Source organism: Pleuronectes platessa, unplaced genomic scaffold, assembly GCF_947347685.1.
Source record: "Pleuronectes platessa unplaced genomic scaffold, fPlePla1.1 scaffold_56, whole genome shotgun sequence".
In the NCBI taxonomy this organism is placed as follows: domain Eukaryota; kingdom Metazoa; phylum Chordata; class Actinopteri; order Pleuronectiformes; family Pleuronectidae; genus Pleuronectes; species Pleuronectes platessa.
In genome coordinates, this window is record NW_026518943.1 from 542,185 (window position 1) to 548,578 (window position 6,394).

The 6,394-nt window shown below is 39.3% G+C and overlaps 1 long non-coding RNA gene across 1 annotated transcript; it reads right to left on the reverse strand.

Moving 5' to 3' along the window:
* Nucleotides 1-873: 873 nt before the first annotated feature.
* On the reverse strand, nucleotides 874-5,070 carry LOC128436320 (uncharacterized). The gene is made up of 2 exons (XR_008338011.1): nucleotides 3,777-5,070; nucleotides 874-2,893 (listed from the first exon to the last, which is right to left on the reverse strand). It is a non-coding gene; the product is annotated as an uncharacterized LOC128436320 (long non-coding RNA).
* Nucleotides 5,071-6,394: the final 1,324 nt, after the last annotated feature.

Consider the following 6,394-nt stretch of genomic DNA (forward strand, 5'->3'; position numbering starts at 1 on the left):
ACCGATTTCGGTGCTCGGGCCCTAATAAGAATAATAATAATCATTTCAATTTCAATAGGTCCTCTCACCGAAATCGGTGCTCGGGCCCTAATAACAATAATAATAATCATTTCAATTTCAATAGGTCCTCTCACCGATTTCGGTGCTCGGGCCCTAACTAGGGCTACGTTGTAGCACTAACGGGCCCGAGCACAGGCAATTTCTATTCTGTTGCGGTCGGTGAAGAGAGAACGTTCAATGACCAAGCGCTCGTCTCTGCGTTGCATGCGTTTGTGCACTGCGGCAAGGATTATTGCTTCACTTCCTGTAGCCAGCAGGAGGCTCTATGAACTAGAGGTAAGTAACCTTGAAACCATACAACCAAACCTATTGCTTTAACTATCACCATATACTTACATGCCTCAAGGCTTTTTTAATATAAAATTGTTATAAAAGTTAGTTTATTTAACACGTCTAATGAACACATTGAAGCAAGTTAACTGCAGAGTCGTATGTTTGGCTGTGACTTTGTTTTATTTTAATAAGTTAATATCAATATGCTACATGTGTAAGTTGCATGTGATAATAACTATGTTTCACCATTATTCTGATACAGGCTGATATATTCACCATTACTATTTTCACATCGTTATTTAGTCTGTCAAGGAGTTGTAGAGTCAAGTAGACAGTATAGATAAGATTATAATGTCCACACATCAGTGTTGTAAACACTTCTCCAGTTAATTATATAATTATGTTTTCACACTGAGGGAAGTGGAGAGACTTGATGTGGACTGTTATCAACAGCTCTGTGGGAGATCATCACCTTGAATATTACAGATGAGGTAGAAAGACATTTTATCTATGTGTACAATGTTGTATTTCTTTCTCACGTTTTATCAAAAGCGATTTAAAGTATGTGCATTTAACCATTAGTATACAAACCCAGACCCCAGTACATCGGTTCTATCTGAAATATGTGGTGCTTCATACACAACACAAAACATTCATAACAGTGCGCTTCTGCTCCTCATTAATGCAGCTCCTGATGTCCTCAGCAGCAACATGGTGGAGATTTGCAGCTTCATGCTGGTCAACTGGAAGACAACTGATTAAGATTAAAAGATTAAGATTAAGATCCATTTATTCGTCCCAAACACATGCACAGACATGCAAAGGCACACTCATGCAGGTAGGGAAATTTAATCTCTGCTTTTTACCCATCTGGTGCAGGACACACAGAGCAGTGAGCGACCATGTACGGCGCTCACGGAGCAGATGTTGGGGGAGTGAGGTGCCTTGCTCAGGGGCACTAGAGAGGGTAGGGAGACTCTTGGATTTTTGGACAGATCAATCCAGGTTTGTCTTTTGTTGTCTCTCCGTGGAGTCGAACCGGAGACGAACCAGAGACCTTCTCTGCCCATAGTCCAAGTTTCTGCCCTCTTCACATCACTCCATACGTTGCTCCCTTAACTACAGATGGCCTGCGAATGTCATGGAGTTTTACAGTGAATTAGACAGTTTAGATATGATTTTAATCTCCACACATCAGTGTTGTAAACAGTTCTCAAATTAATTATATAGTTATGTTTTCACACTGAGAGAAGTGGAGAGACTTGATGTGGACTGTTATCAATAGCTCTGTGGGAGATTATCACCTTGAATATTACAGATGAGGTAGAAAGACATTTTATCTATTTTTACAATGTTGTATTTCTTTCAGTACTTTTATCAAAAGCGACTTAAAATATGTGCATTTAACCATTAGGATACAAACCCAGACCACAGTACAACGGTTCTATCTGAAATCTGTTGTGCTTCATACACAACTCAAAACATTCTTTAACAGTGCGTTTCTTCTCTTCATAGATGAGGAACTGCAGCACCTGACGTCGTCAGCAGCAACATGGTGGTCAACACGTGGACGACTGCATCATCATCAGAAGCTACACAACACTTCTAAATTCCTCCCTTAAATAAAGATGGCCTGCAACTGTTTGGTGGTGGCAGTCATTGCTAAGTGGCATGGATAAGAATTCATTTCTATCTTCATTATGGTTGGTTAAAATAATAAAAACTTATAACAACAATGTGTATCTTTTGCTTTCTGATTTGATACACTTTAGATAAGAACCCAGTGTTTAATATTTCTGCTTTGCCATAAGAGACAAAACATCGTCAATTGGTCATCACAGCTGTGTCCTTCAGGCTCGTCCGTCCCTAATAAAATGAGAGGAAACATAAAAATAATCAGATCATAATCATTTCATCTTAGGAAATAGGTAGTGTACATCATTTTCAAATTCTCTATGAACTCTGTCTGTTCTAGTAAAGTTACAAGGCTATAATGTATTTATATTTAACAAAATAATTCAGGGAAGTCTGCCTGAGATTAACGATGTAAACACTAGTAGACACGGTTATTTTTCACTGTAACACGTGACAGGACATCAACACCGTGACTCTGAATAAAGAGCCTTAGGATACGTAGTGCTCCTTTGCACAGCTGCTCTTACAATGTGTAGCAAGTGCTAAATCTCCATTAGTGTAATAGTAATGAAAATCACCCTTCACATAATTGAACATATATTTTCCATGTGAACCGCTTTAACACAGTTCAATTCCGGAGCAAAATATAACTTATACAGTATTTATTAGAGTTACATATGAACAAAGTGTGTATTCTTATTTTCGGTGGATATTCAACTATGTATTTGAATATGCTTTTGGATTAAAACGTGCACTACCATGACAATGAATGTTTAGTATGGAGCTATTTCACATTAAAAGTATTGCATTATAATTTAACACATTATGTATTATGTGCAATACTTTGTAAGTAATGAAAACAGGTCTGTACCTGGAGTCAGTGTTCAGTCTGGTTGGATTCAAGTTGTGTCTCACGCTGGACATCCTAGAAGAACATTGAACACAAATACACAGATATGTTAAGTCATACATGTGCCATGTTATCTGCTTAACAGACTTTTACATGGTAATAATAAAATATTAATTCAAAGTTAATCAGATCATAATCATTTCAGCTTAGGAAATAGGTAGTGCATATTAGCCTACAATTCTGTATGACACTGTCTGTTCTAGTAAAGTTACAAGGCTATGATTTACTCATATTTAACAAAAGAATTCAGTGAAGTCTGTCTGAGATTAACGATTTAAATACTGAAGGTGGGAGACACGGTTACTTTTCACTGTAACACGTTACAACACTACTCTGAAGAAAGAGCTTTAGGACACGTAATGCTCCTTTGAACAGCTGCTCTTGCAATGCAGATGTGACTTTAAACACTCAGGTTTCTCAGGTTTCAGTTAGCATCGCTAGCCCGCTAGCGAAACTAACTTACAAGCCGACACACAGTCTCCTGTCTCAGAGTCATCCGCATAAAGTAACGCTTATATCTGCTGGGTGGACCCGCTCATGTCGTTTCATGTCGGTGTTTGTCGGTAATAACCCCAATCGAATCGAAGGACAGCTACTGCACCCATGCGAAGATATTGTTAGCTTGCTTGTTAGCGAGCTAGTTAGCCTCCGGCGCTAGCGAAAAAGAAGCCGACACACAGTCTCCTGTCTCAGATTCATCCTTATAAACGAACGCTTATCTCTGCTTGGTGGACCTGGGTTCATGGCGGTTGTTTCGGTAACAGCTGGCATTCGCATCGAACCCGTTGATATACACTGAGCTGGTATGTAGCTCCCGGATTAGCGTCCCTTAGCTATCACGGCTGATTCAAAGGCACCCTGCGAATCACATCGAAATAAAATACTTAACGTGACTTACCACAGAAACGGAGGCGCAGACATCGTTACCGTGACCGTCAGGAGAAGGAGCAGAACATCAAAGTGTGTAATTTACCGGGTATGTGGGTGTAAGCCATTTCATGAGGCGTTCACTTGTAGCTGGTTGAAGCCGAACTCACAACACACAGCACAGCTTACACTGTGACGTCACGTGAATTTCAAACATCTATATCGCTTAAACGAGGGAGTTAAAATAAAATACACCCCCCTCAGAGTTGTCATGAAGGAAGAACTTAGCGATTGAGACTAAAACCAAAGTTTGAGCAATGCTGTAAAAGGTTTAATTCTCCTCTAAAGTTGGCCACCCTGTAAACACAGTCTGTTAATGCATAGATAACACAATCCATGGTCTGACACTGCCATCTAGTGACTAAATATTGCAGCACATCTGCCAGATATAGATGTTTTCATTCCTCAAACTGGAAGCCACACCACGGTCACACAGTATTATGAAAAGTTGCAATTTCGTTAACTTTAGATCTTCATCTTGTTTTGAACACATGCATCAAATTTTTACGTTGATTTAATGAAGGCCCTACGAGTAGTGAATCAAACTGTAACACATAGAAAAACAAGACATTTGCTGTTGCCACCAGGGGACGCTGTGATTTTAAGTCACGATTTCTGTACCGATGTCTTCAGGTCGCGACTCTTGTCTTATGTGTATAGTTTGGACTCGATTGGACAAAATATGTCCAAGATACAGGAGCCCGTGTTTTGATGGCGTTTAATCAAATTTTGAGGCCACACCACGGTCAGACGGTTTTGCTAAAACTTAATCCTTCAATAACTTTAGATCTCCATTTTGTTGTGATGACGATCGTCTAAATTGTAAGTTGATTTGATGAAAGCTGTAGGAGGAGTACTTCAAAACAAAAATATGGAATATGACCAAAATGGCCACTAAAGTCAAACTGGCGGGCTTCCTGTTGCGTTATTCATAATGCACTGATGGACTTTTTTGTGCATCTAGTCATGATACACAATAGTCTTTGTTTTTTTTGAGGATCGGTGAATGCTAAATGAGGGGCTTTTCCGTAGGTGGCGCTCTTGAGCCATTTTGCCACGCCCTTTTCAAAATACTCCAGAATACGTAAATTTAAGCCGCCTTCGAATTTACTGCAAACTCCTACAACTTTTTGAGCACATTAAAGCCCTCAAAAAGCCAATTAGTTTAATCGGAAAAAAATAATAATAATAACTAGGGCTACGTTGTAGCACTAACGGGCCTGAGCACAGGCAATTTCAAGTCTGTTGCGGTCGGGGAAGAGAGAGCGATCGATGACCAAGCGCACGTCTCTGCCTTGCGTGCGTTTTAAGCTCTGCAGCAAGAATAAACGCTTCACTTCCTGTAGCCAGCAGGTGGCGCTAGGATTTTAAGTCATGGTGTCCTTGTAGATGTCATCAGATCGCGACTCTTGTCTTACATGTCTAGTTTGGAGTTGATTGGACCAAATATGTCCAAGATACAGACGCTCGTGTTTTGATGGCATGTGATCAGACTTTGACTCCACGCCATGGTCAGAGTATGGTGTTTTCCTATTTTGTAGCAGGTAAAAATACCAGTTAAATGTCAACAGTTGTCTTTATTGTCGTTCTGTTATTTAATAAATGCAACAAACTATAGTTTTTATATATATTGTATAACTATATATATATATATGTATATATATAACTTTATAACCTGTGTTATCAAATATGTTGTGCGGCTCCAGACAGATTTAAATTGGGGGAAGAGGGGACGAAATGGCTTTTTCAATAGTTACATTTTGTGTCTTGATCAAACCATGGTGTTACACTGACCTCTGGTGCCTTAATATTGGCACTACAGGTGTAATTCAATATTAAGTCACTAGAGAGCAGTGTTGGACCATTAACTACAGACATGGTGTTTTAATTTTGTTTATCAAATTTATAAGCCTCACCACGGTCACACAGATTGATGAAAAGTTTAAATTTTGAAAACTTTAGATCTTCATCTTGTTTTGTACACATGCATCAAATTTTTACGTTGATTTGATGAAGGCCCTACGAGAAGTGAGTCAAACTGTAAGACATAGAAAAACAAGACATTTGCTGTTGCCACCAGGGGACGCTGTGATTTTAAGTCACGATTTCTGTACCGATGTCTTCAGGTCGCGACTCTTGTCTTATGTGTATAGTTTGGACTCGATTGGACAAAATATGTCCAAGATACAGGAGCCTGTGTTTTGATGGCGTTTAATCAAACTTTGAGGCCACACCACGGTCAGACGGTTTTGCTAAAACTTAATCCTTCAATAACTTTAGATCTCCATTTTGTTGTGATGACGATCGTCTAAATTGTAAGTTGATTTGATGAAAGCTGTAGGAGGAGTACTTAAAAGAAAAAATATCGAATATGACCAAAATGGCCACTAAAGTCAAACTGGAGGGCTTCCTGTTGCGTTATTCATAATGCACTGATGGACTTTTTTGTGCATCTAGTCATGATACACAATAGTCTTTTTTTTTTTTGATGATCGGTGAATGCTAAATGAGGGGCTTTTCCGTAGGTGGCGCTATTGAGCGGTTTTGACACACCCGTTCCCAAATACTTCAGAATACGTAAACTTGCGC